We start from the raw sequence: 12858 nt of genomic DNA, 5'->3' as shown, positions 1-12858 counted from the left end.
TCCATTTGGAAGACCCATTTGCGACCAAGCTTTAACTTCCTGACTGATGTCTTGAGATGTTGCTTCAATATAGCCACATAATTTTCTTCCTCATGATGACATCTATGTTGTGAAGTGCACCAGTCCCTCCTGCAGCAAAGCACCCCCACAAAATGATGCTGCCACTCCCATGCTTCACGGTTGGGATGGTGTTCTTCAGCTTGCAATCCTCCCCCATTTTCCTCCAAACATAACAATGGCCATTATGGCCAAACAGTTCTATTTTTGTTTCATCAGACCAGAGGACATTTCTCCAAAAAGTACGATCTTCGTCCCCATGTGCAGTTGCAAACCGTAGTCTGCCTTTTTATTGCGGTTTAGGAGCAGTTGCTTCTTAATTGCTGAGCAGCGTTTCAGGTTATGTTGATATAGGACTCGTTTTACTGTGGATATAGATACTTTGGTACCTGTTTCCTCCAGCATCTTCACAAGGTCCTTTGCTGTTGTTCTGGGATTGATTTGTACTTTTCACACCAAAGTACGTTCATCTCTAGAAGACAGAATGCGTCTCATTCCTGAGCGGTATGACGACTGCGTGGTCCCATGGTGTTTCTACTTGCGTACGATTGTTTGTACAGATGAACGTGGTACCTTCAGGCATTTGGAAATTGCTCCCAAGGATGAACCAGACTTGTGGAGGTCTACAATTATTTTTCTAAGGACTTGGCTGATTTCTTTTGATTTTCTCATGATGTCAAGCAAAGAGGCACTGAGTTTGAAGGTAGGCATTGAAATACGTACACAGGTACACCTCCCATGGACTCAAATGATGTCAATTAGCCTATCAGAAGCTTCTAAAGCCATGACATCATTTTCTGTAATTTTCCATGCTGTTTAAAGGCACATTCAATTTAGTGTATGTAAACTCCTGACCCACTGGAATTGTGATACAGTGAAGTGAAATAATCTGTCTGTAAACAATTGTTGGAAAAATGACTTGTGTCATGCACAATGTAGATGTCCTATCCGACTTGCCAAAACTATAGTTTGTTAACAAGAAATTTGTGGAGTGGTTGAAAAATTAGTTTTAATGACTCCAACCTAAGTGTATGCAAACTGTATGTTCAACTGTATTTTATTTCAGTCTTTGGGAGCCGCTACTTTATTCCCACACTTTGAACCTCGCGGTTTATACAATGACGCGGCTAATTTATGGATTTTTCCCGCTTTCACAAGATTCATGCCGCCAAAAAACTGAGCACCGTCACATAATGTGACGTAAATCGAGCGCGCTCAAACTTCCCATCATTCTGATTACGGTAGTAATTTTGTCACCCTCATCATGGCAAAGACATGGACAAATTCATATGATGCAGCTTTCAAGTTGAATGCGATAAATCTGGCTGTTGGAAAAGGAAATAGAGCTGCTGCATGGGAGCTTGGCCTTAATGAGTCGATGATAAGGAACGTGAGGAACTGACTCAGTGCAGAAAGACAACAAAAGCTTTCAGAGGGAAGAAAAGCAGATGGCCCAAAGTATTTGCAGCCACTCGACATCAGTGTAAATCGTGCATTTAAGGTGGCGCTCCTTGTTCAGTGGGAGGCTTGGATGACAAGTGGGGAGAAATCCTTCACTAAAACGGGCCGCAGGCGAAGAGCATCTTATGGTCAAGTCTGCCAGTGGGTCCTGACAGCGTGGAGCATTGTCAAAAAATCCACTATCATCAACGGGTTTCGAAAGGCTGGACTGCTGCGTGTTGAAGGGGCAGCATGAGCTCAGCGGGGTATTTGCCTCCGGGTGAAAGTGAAGAGAGCGACAATGAAAATGATCCAACATCAGATGAAGCAATTCTGAGGCTATTCAACACCGACACAGGAGGAGATGACTTCAGTGGTTTCAGTGTAGGCTACTGTTTTATTTTTGTTGCAAGCCGTGTTTTGTTTAAAGGCTGTGTAAAGTTCATTTGTTTTAATGTACCGGTAGGCACCTGCGGCTTATAGACATGTGCGGCTTATTTATGTACAAAATACATATTTTTCAATAATTCAGTGGGTGCGGTTTATATTCAGGTGCGCTTAATAGTCCAGCAATTACGGTATGTACACTTTCATCAGACAGCAGCTCACGTTTTCACAAGAAGCAGTGTTTACATCGTAGATAGAAGCAGGCCATTGGCTGCCCTCATTACGAGGGGTATGTACGGGAGTTTTGATTGGTTCCATGTTTAGCAGTTTTCAAATTTGCCTGAGCAGATATACTTTTTTGAGAAAATGTGCAATAATTGAAGGTGCCAACTAATTTTAGAGTCATCATAATAATGTTTTACTGTCATATACAAAAAAAATCTGCTCCTTCCTCAAAGCTTCACTCAGCTTCACTATTTTCACCAAAGGTATCAGGCACAAAGGCCCACCACCTATCGAGCAAAGATGTCTTGACTGGGAGAGATGTGGCGTGGGAGTTGAAGTGAATGAAGTTTTGGCTGACTATCAGCCATGTAATCAGCAATATTTTGCGTTATGGTTTTCATATTATCACGAACAAGGTACTAGGGTAGTGAATGGATGTCGGCTTGAGCTGTAGCTAGCAAGGAAAGTTTGCCTACAAAGCTGGAAGCTACCAGTATCATCTTGCATTGTAGTGTTCTAACTTGTACTGGACATTGTTTTGGAAACAGTAATTAGCCGTTTCAACATTTCTACATGCCGTGTTGCATTATTCAAGTGTGTTGACTTCTAGGCAGCATAAGTGGTGATGCAGCCCAGAGTTCAGTGGTTCCTCATGGCAGGCTAGAGCTAGCATTGAGTAAGTGGAGAAGTCATAAGGACATCGGCTGCGCTGATAGACAGACTTGATCCTCTCTTAATCAGTACACGTAAGACACATTTACCAAACTGTTTTTCATGTTCTAGTATCAAGAAAGTACAGACGTTTTGGTATTCCGTGTGTATGTGTGTTTGTTTATCCATCCATCTTGTGTGTGTTTGTGCATGTATATGTGTATATGTTTGTGTGCGTATCAATGCATGCCTCTGTGTGTACAGCAGAACTATCACTTGGCCGTGGGGCGTGCCAGGCCTGGAGGATCATGGGAAGCATTGTGAACTCGGGATGATTCAATTAAACACTGTAAATAATTGAGCTAATGGAGAAATTCTAGCCAGCGACCGCATGGGAGAGCTGACATCATGAGGTAAAGAGAAACCATACACCCCCTCCAACCGGAGACATAGCTGTCTGTTTCCAGATCAAAGCACCTGATCTGATTACTCACACACACACACATGTACACAGTGGTATATCCCCATCCCATGTCAAAATAAAAGCAAAAGGACAGTGTACGATTGGTACACTGACTGAAATAGCAGGGTTTATTTCGGGACCTGTACAAAGGGCAGGTCAGGCTCCAGTGATAGAACTCGCTGATCCTCACAAACATGAAACCCCATATCAATACATGATCATTCATTTGACATTATCTTGATGAAAAGCCTGATATTTTTTGTCTCTTCTCTCATCCAAATGATTTTAGGTCATATAATATATTATATGGCGCCGGAGGAGATGGCTGCCGTTTTACGATCTTCTAACCAATTGTGTGGTTTTTTTTTGCATTATTTGTAACTTATTTTGTACATAATGTTTCTGCCACTGTGTGTTATGACCGAAAAGAACTTCTAGATATCAGGACAGTGATTACTCACCCCGTACTGGAAGAACACTTTATTCGAATGGGAAGAATTTACTTCAGATGCCCGACAAGGCCCTCATCCCCGTCATTCGCAGGAGAAAGGGACAAAGATATTGGGATGCAGGTCTGGGTGCCTTGTAAGGATCTGACGGCGAACAGGTAATCTCCCTTCACCGTCAGTCCTATTTGCCAACGTACAATCAATGGAAAATAAAATAGACGAATGATCACGTATATCCTACCAACGGGACATTAAAAACTGTAATGTCTTATGTTTCACTGAGTCGTGGCTGAACGACGACATGACTAACAAACAGCTGGCGGGCTTTAAGCTTTTCGGCAGGATAGAGCAGCGGCCTCTGGTAAGACAAGGGGTGGCTGTCTATGTATATTTATAAACAACAGCTAGTGCACAAAAAGGTTTTGCTCACCTGAGGTAGAGGATCTCATGATAAACCGAAGACTACACTATTTACCAAGAGAGTTTTCATCTATATTCTTCGTAGCTGTCTATTTACCACCACAAACCGATGCTGGCACTAAGATCGCACTCAATGAGCTGTATATGGCCATAAGCGAACAGGAAAACACTCAGCAGAGGCGGCACTCCTAGTTTCTGGGGACTAGGGGTAGGTAGCTTAGTGGTTAGAGCATTGGGCCAGTAACCGGAAGGTTGCTGGATCGAATCCCAGAGCTGACAAGGTAAACATATTTTGTTCTGCCTCTCAACAAAGCAGTTGACCCACTGTTCCCTGGTAGGCTGTCATTGTAAATAAGAATTTGTTCTTAATACGGACTAGTTAAATAAAGGTTACATTTTAAAACATTTTTTAAAATGAATGCAGGGAAACTTAAATCCGTTTGCCTCATTTCTACCAGCATGTTAAATGTGCAACCAGAGGGAAAACTTGAAAGGCTGGTCATGGCTCACATAAACACCATTATCTCAGAAACCCTAGACCCATTCCAATTCGCATACCGCTCCAACAGGTCCACAGATGATGCAATCTCTATTGCACTCAACACTGCCCTTTCCCACCTGGACAAAAGGAACACATATGTGAGAATGCTATTCATTGACAACAGCTCAGCAGTCAAAACCATAGTGCCCTCAAACCTCACTAAACTAAGGTTCCTGGGATTAAACATCTCCCTCTGCAACAGGATCCTGGACTTCCTGACAGGCCATCCCCCAGGTGGTAAGGGTAGGTAACAGCACATCCGCCACACTGATCCTCAACAAGGGGGCCTCTCAGGGGTGCGTGCTCAGTCCCCTCCTGTACTCCCTGTTCACTCATGACTGCATGGGCCAGTCACGACTCCAACACCATTAAGTTTGCCGATGACACAACAGTGGTAGGCCTGATCCCTGACAACAATGAGACAGCCTATAGGGAGGAGGTCAGAGACCTGGCCGTGTGGTGCAAGGACAACAACATCTCCCTCAATGTGATCAAGACAAAGGACATGATTATGGACTACAGAAAAAGGAGGACCGAGCACGCCCCCATTCTCATCGACGGGGCTGTAGAGAAGCAGGTTGAGAGCTTCAGGTTCCCTGTTGTCGACATCACAAACAAACTATCATGGTCCAAACACACTAAGACAGTTGTGAAGAGGGCACGACAAAACCTATTCCCTCTCAGGAGACTGAAAATATTTGGCATGGGTTCTCAGACCCTCAAAAGGTTTTACAGCTGCACCATCGAGAGCATCCTGATGGGTTGCATCACTGCCTGGTATGACAAGTGTTCGGCCTCCGACCGCAAGACACAAATGAGGGTAGTGCGTACGTCCCAGTACATCACTGGGGCCAAGCTTCCTGCCATCCAGGACCTCTATACCAGGCGGTGTCTTAGGAAGGCCCTAAAAATTGGCAAAGACTCCAGCCACCCTAGTCATAGACTGACTCTCTGCTACCGCATGGAAAGCGATACTGGTGCCCCAAGTCTAGGTCCAAAAGGCTTCTTAACAGCTTCTACCCCCCAAGCCATAAGACTCCTGAACAGCTAATCAAAGGGCTACCCAGACCCCTCTTTTACTCTGCTGCTACTCTCTGTTTATTATCTATGCGTAGTCACTTTAACTCTACCTACATGTACATATTATCTCAATTACCTCGACTAACCGGTGTCCCCTCACATTGACTCTGTACTGGTACACCCTGTATATAGCCTCGCCATTGTTATTTTACTGCTGCTGTTTAATTATATTATACTTACATTTTTTATTTTACTTTTTACTTCTTAAAGCATGGTTGGTTAAGGGCTTGTAAGTAAGCATTTCATTGTCAGGTTTATACCTGTTGTATTCATGTGACAAGTAAAATTTTATTTTATTTTTGATATGATATGCATGTAAATATTAAATCCAACTATTTCCCAGAAATCTAAAAGCATTGGATTGATGGAGGCATGGGCTAGAGCAGGTGTATAAAACAAATGTGGCCCTGGGGGAGGTCATTGAGGTGAGGGGGGCCGCATTTAAAATGTATTATATTACCCTTACCGCCGGAAAAAATTGTCTATGCATCGCTTTTTTTCATTTTTGATGCTCCCTGACTGTCTAGCTTTCATTTTGATGACTGTTAGCAAACTAAACAGAGTGAAGAGTCTATAAAATGTTAGTCCATTATCTTTTCTACCCAGTTTTGAATCGGTTTTAGTCATTTCAATGTCGATTGAAACCCCCGCAAAGTAAAAACAAAAACAAAAAAACAGGGTATTTTACTCAAGCCAATCCCGGGATAGATTGAATGGGTTTACATTTTTCAAACATACATTCCATCTGAAATGCCCCTTCTTTTTTTTCTCCTCCCCGGACGGCGCACATGTGATGTGGGAATCGGTGGCCCGGTCATCTGGAATCCACCGAAGCTCCCCTTTAAGTCTGGGTTAACCACCAGAGCCCTCCTTTAATGCGATGGTAAATCATTGCCATGTGCTAACGGGAGGTCGGAGGGCACGGAAAATGTTAACTCACTTGAGGCGGCCATGAGGAAAGGATAGAGAGGTGGAGTGAGGGAGGGAGGGAGTGATAGGGGTGACTGTCTGAGAACTGTTTTGTGGAGGAGGGGATGTAAGTGGAAGGGGAATGAGGTTGAGGGGGCAGGGCTTTTCTGGGATGTAGAAGTCAACCAATGTAGAAGTCAACCAATGTAGAAGTCAACCAATATTGTGACAGTCAAATGAAAGGTGTCAAGATCAAAAGAGAGGCGGAGCAGTCCAATTGTTTGCTTTCTTTCTTTTGCGCACTCACTGGCTGGTGGTGCCCCTTTCAAAAAGGTCACTGTCCTAACCTTAAAGTAGGTCTACCTCCTTGGTATGTACTCTATACCTCTTAAGCTCTCTCTATTTTTCTTCTCCCACTTTTTCACAGGAGTGCCATTATGCTCCCATAAGGCCTCTTTTCTTTTCTTCCCCACTGATCCCGATAAATCCGGGAGGGAGGTTAGGGGGTCAGACTCCGACATTCCTGAGCCCCTGGTTAACCCCTCTTCTACCCCCCTCCCCCTACCACTTCATTGCTGCATATCCCAAGCTACAGTATGACTGGGATATTACACATGGTAGACATATACATTAATTTCTATTGGCCACATATGTAACCTGATGACCCATTTCTATCGGCCATAGGTGGACGCTATTGCTCACATATCACTCTGAATCGAATCATGTTTACACTATTCTGAATCATACTTATGGGTACGTTAAAAATGACCTTGCATGCTGAAGGGTGGGGGCGGGGGTGCATGACACGGCTCCGAAATATCCTTTTGCAACCTTATACTACAAACCAGTGGCGGATTTAGGATTTAGGTATAGGCGACATGGGCAGGTGACATGGGCAGCTGCCCAAATGGTGACATTTGCGCAATCGGTTTTCAATTGCTCATTTGCACGTCACGTCAATGATATCATGTCACCGTGTGGGACTGTGGGTCAATTAACCTTGTCGGAGTGGGCGCCCTGATTCTAGATTGTGAGCTGGGCAGGTCTGGGAAGGTCTCCCACTCAGAAGTACGAGATGGGGAGGGGGGGCGAGGGTAGGTTGACCTCAGGTCTCCCCACTGGAAGCCCGAGGTAGGGGGAGCAGGGGAGTCTATCAAATAGTGGACCTCTAACCTTATACAGTACCAATGCAGTTAATAAAATCAGTCACACTACGAAATACTGTGAATAATATATAGTTTCACAGACATATTGTAGCTTTTTTCTGGTTAGTTGCAAAATCGTTAAGAATAATATAAAACCAATCTGCACACCACCAAGGTGAATTGATTTAGTCTTGACAGTGTTGGGGGATGGGTAATGTTTTGATGCTCGAGTGCCAAATCAACACATTTGTTTCTTTTTGATATTTAGTGAGTCTAATTTTTGTATGTATTTTTATATTTATATAGTTTTAAATGTTATGATGAATTATTTGTGTTGTTCCAAATGTCTGCTTAGAAATTACAGTTAGTGCAGAATGATGCTTTTTTTTTGGTGGGGGGGGGGGGGGCTGAATTCCTGTCACCAGGAAATGGTAAGGTAAACAACATTATATGAACCCAAGCAATATGGCCGCTTCCGTCACTACACAGCCACAACCGTGTTTACATTTTTCCCCCTGCCACTGAATCCCACAGAAATAAAATGTGAAAAACAATTGCTGGGGAATCCAAACAACAGCTTGGCCTGTGTGTTGAGAAAGCCCAGAGGTCCGTCATCATTTCCTGAATAGAGCCCCTCTTTATAACACCCCTCTAGCACTCCTCCCCCTCCTTTCTCCTGGTACAGTGTGCTTAACTAAAGGCAGCGTGTCTGGCTACATCATTGACGACGGGAAACTCCGCTAAAAGCTCACAGACAACCTCATTAAGGTTGAGGAGTGCAGAGATTTGCTGCATGTCACTGCACGGTGGGTATCCCATGACGACGCTAAGGCCCACTCTGGTTTTAAATATTAATCTCCTGATCCGGCTGCTTGTTTGTTTAGTTTTACCCACCTCCAGGCAGGCTGGGACAAGCCACCTTTTCAACCAGACTGCTACCTGCCAAGCTACCCGGCACACTTCCTCCTCTTGTGCCCAAATTATCTCCTTTGTTTGATGCCTTCTCGACACATAGAGAAGGAGAACATTTGTGGACAAACAATTTGTGGATGTTGACCTATACTCAGTATTCTCACCACAAAGCAAAGCAGATCTGGCGGATGACCAAACAACAACAAAAATAATATGTTCAACCACTAAGACAAAAATAACACTCTCGCTACATCATATAGCGACAACACGATAGCTATACTTCAAAGACGAGTGGGACCTCCGAGGCCAATTGGTATGCTGAGAGAAGAGCCTCCATGTAAATGGATGTCTATCTCTTTCAAAGAGGGTCTAATCATCAGAGACATCTAAGGCGGAGGCGTCACACTGAGCTGCCATCCCCAGCCATCTGGACAGACAGCGGACGCTGCCAAGGCCTTCCTACGGGCGTGCTCGGCCTGGCAGCCGTGATGGCAGAGAGACGATATAGCTAGCTAGCTTGCTAACCAGGCTACAGCAGACAGGGACGCTATAGGTAGCTAGCACTACTAACCAGATGACGCAGAATAGGGCTAGGGGTAGATGTATGTTGCCACCCAAGAGCAGATCTAGGAACAACTTACCAGGACTCAATCTTTGATCTGACCATAGGAGATGGTTCTCTTAAGCATAGATCAGTGCTAACAAGAACTCTCTCCCTATAGCTCCTGCAGCATGCTGTTATGGAATTGAGAGCCAAGAAAACAAACAAACATACACAGATTAACACTGAAAGTAGGTTTATAGGTTGAGATGTGCCTGATGGCAATTCCCCAAGTGTAAGAATGTGTATTTTGTACTAAACTGCAGCAATGACAGAAAAACATCTGCTGTATACAATTAATACAATCCTGTAGAGTTAGCGATACTAACTTCCAAAGCCTTGTTTTGTCCACTCTTAAACTTGCCACTGGGCAAAAACGGGTTGAATCAACGTTGTTTTCAAGTCATTTCAATCAACAACAAAAAGTCATTGTGATGATGTTGAATGAAGATGGAAAACTGATTGGATTTGAAAAAAAGTCATCTACTTAAGGGAATTTCATATTTTTTTCCACCCAACTTTTGTTGATTTCATGGTTAGTTGACAACTCAACCAAATGTAAATCGAAACTAGACATTGAACTAACGTCTGTGCCCAGTGGGTTGTGTGTATTGATATAACTTATTCATAGAATACTACTTTTTTAGTGTCATTCACCCATTACTTCGGCTGAAAGTTATCTTGTGTGTGTTAGTGTTTGAGTGAGCGAGTGTGTGTGTGTGTGTGTGTGTGGTGGTGCTGTGAATGTTGTGCTGGAGCAGCAGCTACCCCTATTGACAGCTGAAGGGTGATGGACTGTCTGCCTCGGCTCAGCAACCTCTTCTCTCTCTCACCATGCCAAATAGAGGGAGCTATCTTCCACTCTTTTATCAAAAACCTCTATTCCCCCTTGGCTCCATAACAGCTCAAACCCTAAACTATGTCTCAAGTTCTACAACCAAATGATAATCCAGGAGCTAACTCAGAATATAAAGGTCATTCTAAAATGCTAAATAGCCTGACAGCTAACTCTTGGTCCTGGATCTAACTCGGCTAACTTTTGGAGATAAAATGGTAGCCAACTTTCACTGGCCAGAACTCTGTTGCACTCATATCCGCCCAGAGATTCCACTCACCCAGAAGGGTGGAGGGAAAGGGAAGGAAACTGGCTGGAGCTGTAGCCAGCCGCCTCCGCCAGCGCTTACTTTCCCCTTACTGAACCCAGAGGGAGGGAGTGGTGATTTCAACATGGAGGACTAGTTGGAGCACTGCAGGGAGGGAGAAATGGTTCACTTACAGCCGCCGATAAAAACCTCCACCGCCTATGCCGATGCCAAGAGCTGAAGAGAGAGCTAGCTAATGGGGTCCTGGGGCGCAACGCCATGCTAACACAAGTGGTCCTCTTTACCTCTCTCTCTCTCCCTTCCTTCCTTCCTCTCTCTCACTTTCCTTTCCTTTTCAGTCAGCCCTCTCTCCCCCATTCAGACAACCTAAACAGAAAAGTCTCTCTCTTCCCCACTTGGCTCAGAGAGTTGGCAAGCCTGCCATCCTCCCTCCTCCCTCCATTCCTGGTTCCACTATGTGTTTCTCCCTTGAAAACACATCTAATGACATAGCCTTTGGAATGGGGAGAGCACAGGGTTCATGGAAAATACAGGGTAGGCCTGCCATTTCCAGTTTTATGGGACGTTCCTGGGCCACGATTCAAAACGTTCTATATTTTATTCCAAGAGGATTTTTTTCAGTTCCTGTCTCCTGGCCTGTCTCTCTGCTGCTGGAGCCAGGGCTGCCAAGACACACAGAAAAGCAGCTGCAGCCAGGGTAAAAATAATTACTTCTCTGTTGGTCCCTGCAAGCTTTCCTTCACTGGAGCCCTTGTGCAAATCTCCACTCAAAAACACTTGCTTGGTGTGTGTGTGTGTGTCTGCCTTATTCAGCTGCTCTGAAATAAAAAATACATACAAATCCTGTCATGTTTGAACAGCTTTCTCTCCCCCTCTCGACAACCCCCACCCCTCCCCCCACAGCTTTCCCCCCCACAGCTTTCTCTCCCCCTCTCTTCGCCACTTTGGGGAATACCAACAGTGTTGCCATAGTTACCTCTCTGGTCTGAAACCATGGTAACAGTGGAGTACGTGCACCATTCCAAGGAAGATGACAGGGCAGGAGAGGATAAATGCTTTTGCACTCACATACGCAAGTCGCCGTGCCAGGTTTTACAGTAAATGTGCAGAGTCAGCATGGGTGTGAATGTCATATAGCTATGAGCTCACCGTGCAGCATCATGCACACTGATTGGATTAGGAGCCCAAGCATGCTAATTACCTAGCCTTTATGGAGCATGCTTAATTAATTGAATACTGCTATGTGCACAGTCAATAAAGGTCCACAGTGAGGCTCGTATTCTGCACAATAAGCAACTGCAGGGTGTCTCCTGTCTTACTGCCAACCTTAGCACACCCAGGAGAACAGTAAAAGTTATACCCATATAAATGGTTTTAAGAGAGATATGTAGGAATCAGTCGGTAAAGCATCCCCATTGGTTGGTTCTCTTTATAAACCCTAAAGTCTTACATAATTCTACTATGTGATTGACAGATAGTTTTGCAATAAGCATTATTTGTACAACATCCCTAAACATGTGTGTGTGTGTGTGTCATGGTCTTTCTGTCCAAACCTCCAACCCACATTGACATAAGGACATGAGATCTGTCTGAGTCCCAGCAAATGACAAGAGTACTTGTTTCCTAGGGAATTGCTACAGACATGTATAATGTGGCCTGGGGTGACGGCATGGATTAGGAGACCTCCGAACACACAAGCACTGGGATCACATACAGTAGGGCTTCCAAAGCAGCTTCCAGGAACGATTGAGTAATGGTAATAATAACCCACCGCCGCGAGACGATGAGCCTCTGGCTAAGCCGCGACACGTCAAGCCCGGGCACTGGCGGAGCTAGATGTCCCTGAGGGGTGAATTCTTTGCCAAACCCTCAGCCAGCTGCATGCCAGGTGCGAGCTGCTAAGCCACTGGCGAGAGAGACGACAGGGCAGATGGGTAATCCTCCTACCATGTAAATTGTTCACAGACAAGTGTACACATGCACGCACATACACACACATGCCAGTGGAGGCTGCTGAGGGAAGGACGGCTCACTCCATTCTGGCCATTATTATGAATCATCCTCCCCTCAGCAGCCTCCACTGATACATGCACACACACACGTATGTATGAAGAAGTACACATGCAATGCATGCTCACATACACACACACACATAGAGACATAAGTACGGGTATGAAGGTGTACACATGCTTGTTCAAACACACACTTGTACAAACACACATGCACGCACATAACCACACACCCACAGTTTAACTGGAAACCCCCTCAAAAGCACACACCCTCTTCCAAAATCCTGTCAACTGGCGACGTGTGGTCAATGACGCCAATCTCTGAGGTTCAGTTATTCCTTTAGTAAACTGTAACAACAACAACCAGCCACAGAAATGGTGCAGGGGTGCAGAACGACTCAGTTGCCATTTAAAGGCAAAGGTGCACGCAATACCAGACACAGTCTGGTGATGATATAATCCATGT

This window comes from Oncorhynchus gorbuscha, linkage group LG26 (genome assembly GCF_021184085.1).
Source record: "Oncorhynchus gorbuscha isolate QuinsamMale2020 ecotype Even-year linkage group LG26, OgorEven_v1.0, whole genome shotgun sequence".
NCBI classification, from domain to species: Eukaryota; Metazoa; Chordata; class Actinopteri; order Salmoniformes; family Salmonidae; genus Oncorhynchus; species Oncorhynchus gorbuscha.
The sequence above is the reverse complement of the archived record's forward strand: the minus strand, read 5'-3'. Positions refer to the sequence as shown.